The following is a 16,092-nucleotide window of genomic DNA, read 5'->3' as shown; positions in this document are numbered from 1 at the left end:
GACCCTCTTTTCTCTGACTTTGAAGTCCACCAGGATAAGGCACCAGGCTTCTAAGACTCTCCTATTCTCCTATTTAACTCCCTGTTCTAGAGCTAAAGTCTGATAGACAGGATGGGTTAAAGTCTGACGGTGGTGGTGGCTTGGAGGGGAAGTTTGGGCTTTTAAAGAGGGGGCTTCTCTAGACACTCTGGGGATACCTCCTGAGACGTTAGCATAGAGAAAGTAAGGGAAGAGTGCATTCCTCATTTCTCCCTGCTCCTTAAGAGCACCTGCCATTCATTAGCTGACAGGACAACAGTTACACATATGCACATATTACCTATGTCTTCAACTCAAATTTATAGCGTTAAAGCTGCCAGAAGGCCAAAACAGCAGAAGGAATGGGTTTCTCCTGGCTGTAAAAAGATGGGGACGGTTGGGAAGGAGGGCTAGGCGACCCGGAATCCTGTATTTCTCAGCCCACTTAAGACCCGGTAAGTGGGGGCATAGGTGTGGTCCTTGGCATGACAGAGAAAAGAAGCGAGAGACCGGGGGGGGGGGGGCAGGAGTGAGAGGAAAGAGGTGAGCTCCCCACCAGGAAAAGAGCCAGAGGGGACTTAGTTAGGGGTCAGCTATGACCAAGTGCAGGGGACCTCCCTCAGCTTCCCTCCCCACTCCTATCTTTAAACCCAATCAAGGATCACAGCATTAAAGACACAAATAATTATCGACATAAAACAACTGGCCCCCAGTGCCTGCCAAGAGCTTCTGAATAGAAATAAACAGGTTATCCCTTAGAGGGGAAAGCAGGGAGGAGGGGTGGGGCTGGGGAGGGTCGAGGGGGGGCGTCTCTGGTTTCCCTCGCGTTTCTTTCCAAGCGCCCCCTCATCCCCCAAGAGAAGCTGCGTGGCAGGTCCCGGGCTGAAGATGTCAGGCTGGCCCTCCCCCTCCTCTTCCTCCCCTCCCCCGCCCCCATTCTCCCTCCTTCCTACCCGGGGGCCCAGCCCTGTCCGCTCCGCTCCGTCCGTGCGTCCGTCCGTCCGTCCGTGCGGGGCGAGATCCCGTCTCGTCTGCCTGGCGCCGAGCCCAGGTACGCGGTGGCGACGGCAGCGGTGGCCGTGCTGGTGGCCGCGGGGACTCACTCCTGCCTTCCTTCTCCTTGCCCCCCCCCCCCCGCTCCTCCTCCTCCTCCTCCTCCTCGGCCCCTCCTCGAAGACTCCTCCCGCCGGATCCTTCATGTAAACAACATGCAGGCAGGCTCTATTTACAGTCGCTGCCGCCGGCGGACAGCGAGGAAGCCCAGGCAGCACCCCGGGGAGGCGGGGGAGGGGGCGGGGGGCAGGAAGGCGAGTGCGCAACGATGAGCCCCCCGCGGGGGGCCCCCCGGGGGCACGAGCCGGGGCCGGATCCCCGGCAGGGAGCGGTGCTGCCCCCGCCCGCCCCTCGCGCCCCTGTTTGCCCACTAGCCGCCGCGCCCTGCCCGCTGGAGCCCCGGGGGGGGCGCTCCTAGGCACCGGGGGCAGTGCCAGCGGGCCAGGCAGCCTGGTCCGGAGCTGGGGGGTCTAGGGGAGCCGCTGGCTCAGCACCCTTGGACTGCCCCGCCCGCCTCGGCCTCGGCGGGGGGGGGCAGAGTGCGGGGGGGGCCCCTGCGCGGGGGCCGGCGGCCGGGTGTTTTTGGGGGGGGGGGGGGGGGGGGTCGGCGTGCGGGGCCTGATGAAGCGCACCCTGGCGGGGCGCGCAGCCCGGGTAGCGGCCAGCACACCGCACCGCAACGCAACACAACACTGCACAACACACACGTCCCCGCCCCCAGCGCAGCCGCCCCGGGGGTGTGTGTATGTGTCTGTGTGCGTGAGCGCGCGCACGGAGAGCCCCAGCGACGGGCGCGGGGCGAGCCGCGATGCCCAGGGTGGCCAGGGCGCGGGCTGGCGGGCGGGCGGCACCCGGGCCCCAGACCCGGACCCCGCTGGAGCGCAGCGCCTGGCGAGCCACACGCGCGCGCGTGCGTACACACACACACACACACACACACACACACACACACACAAAGTAGGCGCGCGCGGGCACTCGCTGAGCCCCGCACACAGCGCCCCAGGCCAGCTCCCCGACCGACTCCCCCTAACCCACCTGCGCCCCCCGAGGGCTCCGGGCCCCCCTCTCCCTTTGTTCTTCCCGATATTTGCACGAAGATTATCTAATGACGCAGCAAGGCTCGCCACAACGTGACCGTCGCCATTTTTCTGTTTTTATTATATCTCGGCCATGTGATAGATTTAGGGGGAGGAAAAAAGAGAGAAGAGGGGAGGAGGAGAAGAAGAAGAAGGGAAAAAAAACCCCTAAACTTCCGGGTCTCATGACCAGGAACAGAGAAAAACAAAAGAGGATGAGACCCAACTCCAAGGGAAGGATGTGCGTGTGTGTGTGCGTGTGCGTGCGTGTGTGTGTGTGCGTGCGCACCGCTCCAGGTGCCCCCCGCAATGAACTAGGTCCGTGGAGGCGTTTTTCGGCCCTGCTGCCCCGTAACTCCTGGCAGAGATGCCACGGTCTCCCCGTTGTGCCAGCCGCCGGTCACTAAGGGCCACTGAGCCCTGAGCTGGCGTCCTCTTCTCTTCCCTCCTGTCGCCCCTGCCCAGGGCTCGGTCTGGAGTGCCCCAATTCCCGCTGAGCTGAGCCCAGCTGAGCCGAGCTGCTCAGCGGTCTTGATTTCTGGGTCAAGTTCAGAGAAGTTTATTGCCCAGAGAGGAAAAATAACCCCCGGCATCGAAGGGGCCCCGTGCTCCAAAAGTCACTATTATTATTACTATTACTACTATCACTACGATGACTTTTCCAACACGATTTTTTATGACAACTTCCTAGAAACAGCAAACGGAGTGCACTATCTTATTGGCTCCGCTCCTTTTCGGGAGCTCCACCTCTTCACCCCACCCCAGCCCCCTCCAGCGCGCGGGCACACCCTGGTGCGGAGCGAGGTGCGGAGCCGTGGGCTTTGGCATCGTTGTCGGCTCTGCGGCCAGCTGTCGGGGAATGGTTGATTGACGGACTGAGTCGGGCGCAGTTGTCAATATCCTTGGGAAAGGATGCTTGAGAGGCTCCGCGAGCTGCTAGATACGGGAGAGTGGACTACTGTGCGGTGGGGCCTATTCACAAAGAGAGGCGTCCGAGGCAGGGGAGAGGAACGCCTGAACTTTTCTCCGCTGAGTGTCTGGTCTACAGGTCTGCTGCTCTAGGGGGTGGCGTAGGGGCGGAGGAGGCCTCCAGCGCTCGCTCACGGATTCTTTTCCCTAATGCTTTCGCTTTTGAGTTTTCTAAGTTTCACTTTCCGGAGAAGGCAGTGTGGTCACAGTGGAAAGGCCATTCGTCCCCACAGGCATCAGAAGCTTTGGCTCTTGGTGTCCTCCCCGCCTCTCCTACTTACGAGACTTCGGACAAGTGGCTGCAGGCCTCCAGGCCTCAGTTTCCTCACTTGTAAAATGAGGGGGTTGCGTGAGATGCTCAGAGATGCAGAAGGGACCTGAGAGGCCAGCTAGTCCGGAGCCCTCATTTTACAGATGCGAAAAAAGGTCAGACAGTGAGAATGGTCCAGACAGAATCTGAACTCAGAACTTCTGCTTCTCCCAGTGTCCCAGGGTGCGCCTCCTTTAGACCCTTCCAGTTCTAACAATCAGCGATTCGATGCCATCCTGCCGTCATTGCACATTCTTTTTAACAACAGTACTCAATTTCTTTTTAAATCATAGAAATGAAAAGAATTTATATTTATCTGGTTATATTCTTTATATATAACTTATATTTATAATGGTTGTATATGCTTATGTGGTTATATATATATTTGTATATAAATTATATTTACCTGGTCACTCTGTCCCTCCTGGGATTGGTGCGATTTTCCTCCATTCAGTTCGATTCCACGAATTTCTTTCGAATAACTGCTACACTCTTAGGCGCTGTGCGGAGGGCTTGGGCGGGGGAAAGGGGAGGAGGACTTACAAGTCCTGCCCTCAAGGAGAGTATACTCGGTGGAGGGGTTTCAGATGAGTAAATGCGCCCAAAACAATCTCAGTCAAATTTTCTGATGTGTTAAGAATGGATCTAGGGATTTTGCTTCCCCTGTTTCCCTAGAAGGAAAATTGCACATTCTTCCCAGGAAGATGGATACAGAGAAAACATTCTCAATACCACTTTTTCTCATTTTTCTAGGTTCAGATTAACGAAGGAGAAGGAGCCAGCAGTTAAAAATGATTTTGCCTATCCTGGTTCTCTCCTCCTTGTCAAGCTGAGTTCTGTTTCTAGAATCACAACGTTTTGGAGGTGAAAAGACCCTATTTGCTAATTTTATTGTATACTCCTCTTCGGGGCCTGGTGGTTTCTGGGCAGGACACACACACTTGCAGACAAAATACAGTGGGTTTGCTTTTTGATACCTGTTTCTGTGGGGCAGCTAGATGGCACAGTGGATTGAGCAGTGGGCTTCGAGTCAAGAAGACTTGTCTTCATGAGGTCACATCCAGCCTCAGGCACTTACTAGCTGTGTGACCCTGGGCAAGTCACTGAACCCTGTTTGCCTCAGTTTCCTCATCTGTAAAATGAGCTGGAGAAGGAAATGGCAAACCACTCCAGTATCTTTGCCAAGAAAACCCCAAATGGGCTCATGAAGAGTCAAACGGGACAGAACAACAACATATGTTTAGCTCTGATGAATTCCCTAAAAATCGGTCCCCTCTTTCCCTTTATCTTGTTTTGTGGCCTTTCTCCAAACTTTTTTCAATTCATCCAAATCAAATATTTAAATAAACAGGACCCTTTGGGGTTTTGATTTCGCTTAGTGTAAACGTTTGGGGGAAAGCTATCATCCTTTCCAGGCACTTGGACTTTAACCAGCGACATGCACGGAAACTCTGAATTTGGAAGTAGAGAACCTGGGTTCAAATCCTGCCTCTGCAACCTTGGGCAATTCATTTAAACTCTCTGGGCCTCACTTTTCTTATCTGTAAAATGAGGGTTCTCTAAGGTTCCTCTCAGTTCCAAAATTTGTGATTTCTGTTCAATTCAACAAAGTATTTATTATGTGCCTACTGTGTGCTAAGCACAGGCAGTACTGTGTGCTCCTTATTCAGGAAAACAAATTTGACTCTTCCCCAAGTACATTTTTTTTGTCATATGATTTTTATGAAAAAGTTATACAATAAAAAAATGAAAATTTAATTCCATCACCCTGTTTCTTTTAGTCTTTTACAATCTGCATTCTAGTTTACCTTGTTTGGCTTTGTGCAGCCAGTGCCTAAAACAGATCCTGACCTACGACAGCCCTTCGAGAAATGCTCGTTGGATTGGATTGAATCCTAATCCATTTGTCCATACTATTCTATGTTTTTCTACGTTTTGTTCTAAATATCATACAACTGACTACAAGTCAACAAACAGTAAGCATCTACTATATGGGTGATGCCATTCTCAGAGCTAGGGCTACAAATGTGAAAAATCCCGTCATCTTCCCCCCCAGAGAGTTTATCATCCTTCATGTATGTCATACTTGGTGACATGACATGACATGACATGATAGGATATGACATAATATAACAAAACAACATGATATAATATAACTAATAAAATATGATGTAAGATGACGTAACATAACATGACATCACATAACATAACATAATATACTTGATTCCTATTATCCCTAATTCAGTTCAACAAGTGTTTATTAAGTAGGAGCTGTGTACCAGGCAATAAGCATGTGGCATACGAACCCCAAAAGTAAACATTCCCTGCCTCCAATGAACCTAGATGCTAATGCTACTTTTTTTCCCCTATTATTCCTAGGTTCAAATGAATTAGTGGCCTACAATCACGAAATCATAGGACCCTAGAATTGGCAGTGACCTTGAACAGTAACATAATCACACGTCCCGATGAACACAGAATACAGTGTCCTCTTCCGCATCTCCTGCAAGGCACCATCAACATCTACTTTCACTCCTTCTGTCTGGAAATGTAAGCACCCACCAAGACAGTCTGGTCAACTTCTAGCAAGTTCTGCTTTATACTGAGTTGAAATTCCTGTAATTCCTTGTAATTTCTGCCTGTCCTTCCTAATTGCACTCTCTCAGGTTGAGCTGAAGAAGACTCATTCCTGTTCCAGTTAGATAAAACCAACTGCTTGAAGATAACACTATGTTCTCCTCAACCAAGTTCCTTCTTCAGCCTAAATATCCCAGAGTCCTTCAGGCATTCCTCAAAGGATGTGATTTTAAGTCCCCTCACCAATTAGTCTGTATGTGAGCCAATAGAATCTAAATTCCTTCAAGGTAGGGACTATTTTCTGGCTTCTGTGTAGACTTTCATCAAGTGCTACCTCCTGGAGATCTATCCTGGCTCCCTACTTTGTGCTGTACCCCCCTTCTCAGGCTCTAGTGCCTTTGTGTACCTTCTATTGCAGAACTATGTAGATGGTGTCTCCTCCTTTAGAATGTAAGCTCCTTGAGAGCAAGGCCTGTGTTTGCCTTTTCTCCACATTTAACTCCAACAGTCAGCACAGTGCTTGATATATAGTAAGCACTTAATACATGTTTGCTTATTGATCGATTTTTTTTTTGTAAACCTAGATCTGAGCTCCGTAAGTAGAACATGGTAGGTTCGTGACAAAAGCTGGTTGAATTTTATTGATCAAAACTCTTCTTAAAATGGAGCACCAGAAATACAGGGAAGGACGGATGTTAATTAAGGATCAAGATGGGGCTCCTGGAAAAATAAAGTAGTGGCTTTGAAGGACTGATTAGGGAGCAGACAGCATAAGGATAAAGGCCAAAAAAAGTGAGTATTTAGGAATAGGTTAATAAAGAGGCGGGGGTTACTTTAAATTCTCGACTGAGAGGCCCCTTCTAGAGTGGAAAAGAGGTGGAAAGGCTGAGAAAAGAATAGATTAAAAAAAATGTCAAGCCTTGCACATAGTGGGTGTTTTAAAATGTGGATCTGATATCCAGCTTAGATACTGAAGGTTCTCCAGATGTCAGTGGGCCTTTCCTGCTGTGAAAATATAGAGTATACCATATTTATACTATTTCAGAATCTAAGGGTTAAAAGGGATCTCAGAAATCATAAAAAAGGAAAAAAGGACACACATCTACAAAAATATTGATAACAGCTCTTTTTGTGGTGGCAAAGAATTGGAAATTGAGGAGATGCCCCTCAATTGGGGAATGGCTGAACAAGTTGTGGTATATGAATGTAATGGAATACTGTTGTGCTATAAGAAATGATGATCAGCGTGATTTTTTTCTTTTGTTCTTGTTTTCTTTCACAACATGACTAATGTGGAAATATGTTTCCTATGATTGTACATGTATAACCTATATCAGATTGCATGCTGTCTTGTGGAGTGTGGATGGGAGGGGAAAAATTTAGAGCTCAAAGTCTTATAAAAGTGAATGTTGAAAAGGAAAAATAAATAAATAAAAAGAAATGATGAACAGGCAGATTTCAGAAAAACCTGAAAAGACTCATATGAATTGATGCAAAATAAAGTGAGCAGAATCAGGAGATCATTGTTCACATTAACAGCAACATCGTGCAATGATCAACTATGATTGACTTAGCCCTTCTCAGCAATACGATGATCCAAGATAATTCCAAAGGACTCATGATGAAATATGCTGTCCATATCCAGAGAAAGAACTGATGGAGTCTGAATGTGGATTGAAACATACTATTTTCACTTTCTTTATTTTTTCATAGTTTTTTTTCCTTTTTATTCTGTTTCATCTTATATAAGAAGGCCAATATGGAAATATGTTTTACATGACTGCACATATATAACCTATATCAGATTGATTCTCATCTCAGGGAGGAGGGAGGGGAGGGAAGGAGAGAGAAAATTTGTAACACAAATTTTTATTAAAAATTTAATGTTATGCAACTGGAAAATAAGATATACAGGCAATGGGGTATAGAAATCTATTGTGCCCTACAGGAAAGGAGAAGGGGAAGGGGATAAGAGAAAGGCGGGTGAGGAGGCAAGTAAATAGAAGAGAGGGCAGATTAGGGGAAGGGGTATTCAGAATGCAAGCCGTCTTGGGGTGGAGGAGGGGCGAGATGGGGAGAAAATTTGGAACTCAAAATCTTGTGGAAGTGAATGTTGAAAACTAAAAATAAATAAATTTAAAATAAAAATTAATGTTAAAATTGTCTTTACATGTAACTGGAAAAAAATAAAATACTATTTAAAAGAAAAAAAGGACCTCAGAGATCATCTTGTATGGCTCATTCCTGAATAAGATCTCCCTTGATAATATCTGAGGAAATGGTTGTTCAGATTCACTCAGGAAATGGACTGGAGACTTCTTGACTTGTACATCCCATCCTGGGAGAAGGCTGTAGGTTTTCATAATAATAATGATAGGATTTAGAGTTGTAAGGTGCCGTGGAGACATTGAATTCACCTCCTTCATTTTACAAGTAGTGCATTCTCTGGAGCTACTCTCCCAATCGTAATTCAGTCAGGCAGAATGGGTCCTTAAAGGGGGCTACTTCTCCCCACAGTGGGTATTCCTTAAGGATTATTTGATTTTTTTTCTCTCTCTCCAAGTGCCATATCTATCTATCCATACATATATATGTGTTCATATATATTTTATATATGCATATATATAACATATTTTCTCATATCTAGTACTCTCCCATTACTATATATTTAATATGTGTGTATGTATGTATGTATGTGTATATATATATATATATATACACATATATATGTCGTTAATGTTAATTTTCAAAAAAGACCAATGACATCATGATGTTGGAGTAAAATAGTGAATGATGAGTGATGTCTTCACTCATGTGTGAGTTTAAATGAAGCAGATTTAAATGAAGCAGAGTTGCACCAAGTCACCAGCCTCACTCTCTCTTTCAGAGTTAATAAAGTCCAGTGGCAGGACAAAAGGCAAGATGGCTGGGGATGGCCCAGGGTGCAGTGGATAACTTTGGTGTCTTTGATCTCTGACCAAGCTGTAAGCACTCCACAGCTCCTACTTCAGCTGCCTTCATAACCATTGGAACAAATTGTTCTCATCCGGTCTGTTCTACCAGGGGAAGTCTTCACTTGCTTAATAAATATTTGTTTCTAAAAATTAAATAAGTCTGGCAGGCTAATTGGTGCCAGCTGATAATCAATACAGAAAAGCATACAGGGTGGGGGAACTTGTGATGTGTGTGTGTGTGTGCACATACACATATAGGTATGTATGTCTGTGTATGTGTGGTACGGTATGTGTAAAGAGTCCAGGGGAAAGTGAGCTCAAGCTTAGAGAACACATGTAGCAAAGGGGTAACCCCGAGCTCTTGGAAGACCTTTCCCTGGCATCCTCGAGATACCAGTTTGCCTTCGGTTTGATTTAGCTTTCTGCTGGCTCCTTCTAGAGCCCTGAATCTATCTTTCCCGAGTGCGCCTGGTGTGTCCTTGGCTGTCACTGAAGACATAACGACCATTCTGATCAATGATCAGCGGCTGTGATACTCAAGAGAAACCCAGATCTTCTGAGCCTCCCAAGTTTACAAGGCTGTTTTCTGTTAGGGGAAAGGAGGTTGGAGTGGAAGGAGCCAGAGGCTCTGCCCCTCCATCCTCTGCCCCTTCTAAATGATGCCCTCTCACTTGCTTGCCTGGCACGGCTCTCTCCTCTTCTGCCTGATTCTGAAATGGCCAGGTTCTGAGCTAACTTGCTGCTTTATACAAAACCCCCAGAGTGTGAATGAGTGTGCATTGATTTAATGCCTTTAATTGACAGATTCAAAAGGGCAGTCTAATCCAATAAAGGTATCAGGGCTTAGTTCTTTTAGGTGGGAGTGGGGGAGGTGATTGACGGACTCAATTGCTCCTGCCTCCAATTTATAGTCTCCTCCCAGTATGAGGAATTGGAGATCTAAAAAGGTACCTGAGGCCACACAGATAATTGGTCCTATAGCTAAGGCTCAAGCCAGGTCATCTGATTCTAAAACTATTGGCATTTTTACCTCCACCTTGCCAACTCGTCTCTAGTACTTCAGGGTTTGGGATAATCCTGATTGGTAAGAAATGCACGAGTAATTTTTCCCATTTCACTTTATTTGTTAAATGTCGTATTGATGCTTCTTTAAAAAACAACAACATTGTTCTCATTTCTCAAAACCTCTCCTCAATAGAACTTCCTCTTTGTAACAACAAAAAAATACAGTTAAATGAAACAAACAGAAACATTGCCCATTTTACAGGAAGAGAAACTGAGGCTCAGAAAAGTATGGTGATTTACCCAGGCTCACACAGCTAGCAAATGCGAGCCCAGAATCAAACCAAGGTCTCTTGGACTGAAGACCAGGGCCCTCCCCACAACACATTGCTACATTCCAAAGATACCCTAACCAATCCATCAAAAAAAACCATTTACCAAGTATGTGTGCCATACTCTGTGCTGGTTAATGAGGATAGAGATGGGGACAACTCAACCTGAAACTCACTGATCTAGGGTATTCTCAGAAGACAAAACTCCTTCTACCAAAGCAGGTTAGAACCTTCTCTGCAACATGAAGTCTTAGAGCAGACATTCCCAAATTTTCTCAGTTCACAACAACATTAGTGTCTCAGACATTTTTTCAAAGAACTGCTAGGCCAAAAGAAATACCTACAGTTCCGTTTATTAAGTAGTTAAGTTCAAACAAGTTAATATGTATTTATGTCCTAACAACTTAGTAGAAGTTTGAAAAAACAATATAGGTGAATTGAAAGAAAAATATGATTTCATTCCTAAGTAACCATAATTACTTCCTAATGGGATGAGTGTTCCTATAAGGCACTGCTCAAAAACTGGAATCAGATTGGACACCAACCTCAGACACTTGTTAGTACATGACCTTGGACAAGTCCCTTAACCTTTGTCTGCCTCAATTTCCTTATCTGTAAAATGGGGATAATCATAGCACCTACCTCCCAGGGTTTTTGGGAGGATCCAATGGGATGATATTTGTAAAGTGTTTTGCAAACCTTATAGTGCTACATAAATGCTAACCATTAATATTAGGCACATGTCCCGTTTCATTTTGATTTTTCGGGTGTCTTGCCTCTTGTTACCTCCAACTCTGAAAACGCAGCTTTGCAAAGATATGACATTGCAAATGAATTAGGGCTTGCTGAACTTTAGCTAAATAGTCATCTTCTGTATTTCCCTTAAAAACTTAAAATATCCCCTGGTGCCCCTGTGAGCGCTCTGTGGAGCAGCAAGGGATTAAGGGATTTGCCCAGGAAGGAAAATGAAACAATATCTGCAACTGGGCATTTACATTCGACCTGAAAAGTAAATGTAAAAATTGTAAATTTGTACCAATTTGCTAAAGAAAAAAATGTGCAAAGTAAATAGGAAGTGATTTCACAGCGTGAGAGGCACCTGCAATTGGTGGGAGGGAGAGGGTTAGGAAAGGCCTCCTGCATGAGGTGGTGCTTAATTTAAGGTTTGAAGGAAGCTTGCAATTCATTTACAAGTCATGACATAAGGAGGTCATGGTCCTCCTCGAGAATCCAGGACGTCCAAGGAAGCGCGAACAGTGAAGGAAGCTGGAATTTGTAAAAGGCAGAGGAGTAAAAGAGGAAATCATTTCAGGAACGAGACCCAGTCTGGGCAAAGGGAGGTGGTAGAGGAATCGGTCCCGTCAAGTGCGAAAACGTGAATCTCAGAGTCCCTTTGTATATGTTCTGTGTGCCACGGGATCCCTGTGATAAGCACTCATTGGGAACAGTGACCAGCACAGTAGCAACAGCTGTAATAAACAGTGTAATGATCCATCTTCCAGCAAGGTGGTAGTGAAGCCTAATTATTTGCAGCCACAATATTTATAAAATAATTTGATGCCTTCTAAGAAGGAAGTGAATAGATTTTTCTAGATAGACTGGTACTCTTTCTCCCTAAATACTCCAATCACCCACCACGTGCCTGTCCGCAACACACACTTCTTCATCTTCATTCACACATACCCTACCACCACCACCATCTGACCATTCTTACTCCTCTAGCCAGAAATGAACCAAAGCTATACCTCAGGCTGCCGTTTATAATGAACTGCCTCAATATTAAAGATGATTATTCTTTCACATTCACAGGGGAAAATGTGTGTTGCTGCCCCTGTGGCTGGGGGTGGGGGGAGGTAGCAGATCCTTGTAGATGGGGAGATATCTGGGCTGTCTGAGGTGGCCTCTGGGGTTCCTTCCAAATCTGAGATTCTGATTCTGAGGCGTGTCCATCCTTTTTTTTGTATCCTCTCCCCCTCTGATGCTGTAGGAGTCTGAGGGAGAGGGGCCCCTGCAGAGGTTTCTGCAGGTCAATATTTCTTGTCACTTAACTTTGTTGTTTCACTGGATGTCATTTGCCTTGATCTGAATTTTCTATCTGGTCGAGTAAAAGTAGGTCATGGAGATTTGTAGACTGCTGGGGAGTTTGCAGGTTCAGAGCTGAAGTAGATTCTGATCCCCAAACGTCTCAAACCTGGAACAGCTTTCTGAGGCAGTTAGGTGGTACAGAGGATAGAGTGATGAACTCTAAGTCAAGAAGACTTGAGTTCAAATCCAAACCCAGGACCCTTACAAGCTATGTGACTCCAGACAAGTCACTTAATCTCTCTCAACCTCAGTTTTCTTATCTGTAAAATGAGAGTTATAATAGCACCTAGCTCCCAGGATTGTTGTGAAAATTAACTGAGATAACATATGTAAAGTGCTACTATATGAATCCTAGTTATTATTCTGCATATTGGGCATGCGTATGACAGGAAAGCAGTACTATGCATAGCTGAAGGGAAAGCAGTGAGGTAATGAATTCTCAAAGCCTAAGTGGCCCACCCAGAGAATCCATGAGCCACCCCTTGTTTTCCTCGTTAGTGACTTTCCTCCCTAGGTTAAATCCAAGGAATTATTTTAGATCTCCATTTTATTGCTCGTATTTTGTTAGTGCTAATCATTATATGTCTAGAAATAATCATGAAGGGAAAAATAATTTTTTCATCCTCTTAATTTTTAAAAATTCAATTTGGAGAAAGTTTAGTTAATAATGCATTGGCCATAAAGCTCTTGATATACAGACTCTTCTACAGCCGTTGGTCCTGGTGGCCCTATGGGCCTAAATAAAACCTGGACTCAGTGTACCCTCCCTGGGACCGGCATTACAAATGGTCCTGCTGGCCTGCGCCCCCTCCTCCATCATGTTGCTGCTTAGCACTTGGCAAAGAAGGAAGCCAAACGGTATTTCTCCACAAGAGATTGTTAAAAATATTATCTTCTCATACAAAGATCTCACTGCTGGTTTTAGACAGACAGAATCAAAGAATTTCAGAGCTAGAGGGACTTTAGAAGTCATGTGATCTATTTTCTTCCCATTACATATGAGGAAACTGAGGTACCAATAGGTTAAATATTTGCCCGAGGGCACACAGTGAGTGGGTGGCAGGGCTGGAATTAGGACCCAAGACTTCACCTCCTAATCTGGAACCATGTTGCCTATAGAAATGTAACCCTCAAAAGGCCTATGTTGGAAAAGGTAAAGGGGGCAGGTCTATTAAAGAAAGGGGCCCCTCTTTTATGGAGACCTGCTTAGCAGTCACTAAAGAAAGAAGGGGCCAGTTTTGAAATTTGTGTTTGAGGAATTTAAATTTCTTGCACTGGCAGAAATTATTTCTCAATAAGAATTTTCAGTAGGGAATGAATTCACCATCAAGCAGTGGCTGGCTGGTTACTTTCTGGGAATGTTATAGAGAGGATTCTTGCTCATGTATTTGTCAGACTAACTGTGCTCTGAAGTCTCTTACTTCTGTAAAGAACAAGCCAGTATCAAGCAAAGACATATATGACCTGATGTGGGGCAAAGTGAATAGATCCAGAAGAATCAGTATAAGTAGTAGTCCAAATAATGTAAAGAAGAACAACCCTGATCAACATCAGAATTCAGATAAGTGTAATGACCAATCTTGACTCCATAAAACTGATGATAACACAAACTTTTCCCCTTAAGTAGAGAAGTGGTGGACTACAGGTGTGTAACGGGGCATACGCTATCCGATGTGTTGGTTTGCTCTGCTTCTTTTTCACAAAAGTAAGTGCAAGTGTGGAGTGAGTATTAGGGAGGAAAAGCATCAATCACATTTTAAGAAATGAAAATGATTGCATTTATGCAGCACTTCAGAGTTTACAAAATGTTTTGTCAATATTATCGTAACTGATCCTCAAAACAAGAAGTAGGTACTATTATTACCCCCAACTTAAAGTTGAGGAAACTGAGGCAGACAGAGGTTAAGTGATTTATTCAGTGTCACACACAGCTAGCAAGTGTCTAAGGCAGGCTTCAAACTCAGGTCTTCCTGACTCCAAATCTGGCACTCCCTCCACTATGTCATCAAGTTGAGAAAGGAGAGAGTGAGGAAAAGGATAAGCCAGGATGTTACCGAAACCTTGGAAGTGTCTAGTTGGATACTCTGCTGACATCTCAAACATGGAATGACTAACCCAAAAGCCCTTTCCTTCACTGTCTTTATCCAAATTGACTATCTCTGCAATAAAGTCTGAGATTCTTACTCAGTCACAACTTCCCTTTACCCAGAGGAGTTAAAGACAAAAAATTCTTGGCATACACAGTAGAGGACCCCCTACTGGGCTTCTCCAGGTGATAGCTTTGGGCACCATATTGGAAAGTATTTCCAAGGCATTTCCTACAATATCTAGTATTGTTAGTAATAAATCTCAGTTTAACCCACATGCTAAATCCTAGCGTTAACTAGAGAAGAATCAATGACCGCAAATAATAAGCATGGTTTCTTTAAGATTACTGTGTCCAGAACACTGTGCTAGGCACTGGAGGAGATACAAAATTTAGAGAAGCCTTCTTAGAGCTAACCTTCTAATCAGGGGAAATGGTTGCTGTACTTAACAGTGATAGACATTTATTAAGCATTGTAATAAGAATAGTGTGTTGGGGTGGGGCGGGAGGGAAGAGGGAAAGATATAAAGTTTAGATAAGATACTAAGAGACTAGTAAAAACCTAAGACACAAATATAGAGAGTTACAGTGCAGCTTTAGTAAATATGCCCAGCTTTTATGAAACAAAGGACAGTGTGAGGTCCAAGGAAGAGGGTTGAAAGAGAAGCCAACACTTTCTTCCTTGAATAATAATAGTGAACATTTATACAACATCTAGTACATGCCAGGCACTGTGCTAAGTGCTTCACCAATATTAACTCATTGGATCTTCACTATAACCCTGGATAGTAGGTGCTTTTGTTATCCTTATTTTACAGTTGAGGAAATTGAGGTAGGCAGAGGTTAAGTGACTTGCCCAGAGTCACACAGTAAGTGTCTGAGGCTAGATTTGAGCTCCTGTCTTCCTGACTCCAAGTATCCACTGAGCCACCTATCTGCCCTTGAATCTCTCAGGGAATTCTGTTTGACCTTTCCTCCATGCCTCATCATTTCCAGTGGAAATTTCATCCATTTACTGGACAGCGAGCACCTTAAGGGAAGGGATTTTGTGAGATTTTCAGCTTTGTATCACTAGCCCCCACTCCAGCACTTTGCATGTAGCAAACGTGGGGAACTTCCCTGTATCATTGTAGGGCAGCATCTTCTCTGGATCTTATAATCTTTAAGAGTTGTTCAGAGCGCCGAGGAGTAGGTGACGGCCAAAATGATAGTCAGTTTGTGTCAGAGATAGGATTTTAACCTAGGTTTTCCTGGCTCCAAATCTGCCTCTTACATATGAGGTATTTTGCACAAAGTAGGTGTTTAATAAGTATGTATTGAACTAAATTGAGGAAGAAAAGAAAAAAAATGATTGTTTTCCCACCTCACCCCTTAGATGAGGTGACTCACTCAATTCACACTCATACTTGAGGTCTGGGGTCCCCAGAGGATGCAGCTGCTAATTAATTCTCTCTCATGGTTCTAGAAGTAACCTTGAGGGTTGTGTTTCTAATACTACAGCTCAGTGTGTTTCCCCATTAACCATCAGCCAGCCAGATTTTACTAGAATTTTTGGAAAAGGTGTTTGTTCAAAACATAACTCTTCCCCCACCCCCAACCTGGGCTGTACTCTTTAAAAAAAAAAAATACA

At 44.9% G+C, this 16,092-nt stretch overlaps 1 long non-coding RNA gene across 1 annotated transcript; it reads left to right on the top strand.

Annotated features, from left to right (window-relative positions):
• The first annotated feature begins 2,222 nt into the window (after positions 1 to 2,222).
• On the top strand, positions 2,223 to 7,137 carry LOC114051697. Its single transcript, XR_003570191.1, has 3 exons — positions 2,223 to 3,195; positions 4,180 to 4,290; positions 5,806 to 7,137. It is a non-coding gene; the product is annotated as an uncharacterized LOC114051697 (long non-coding RNA).
• Positions 7,138 to 16,092: the final 8,955 nt, after the last annotated feature.

The sequence above is a fragment of the Vombatus ursinus genome, unplaced genomic scaffold (assembly GCF_900497805.2).
Source record: "Vombatus ursinus unplaced genomic scaffold, bare-nosed wombat genome assembly UNPS02014804.1, whole genome shotgun sequence".
In the NCBI taxonomy this organism is placed as follows: Eukaryota; Metazoa; Chordata; class Mammalia; order Diprotodontia; family Vombatidae; genus Vombatus; species Vombatus ursinus.
The sequence above is the reverse complement of the archived record's forward strand: the minus strand, read 5'-3'. Positions and strand labels throughout refer to the sequence as shown.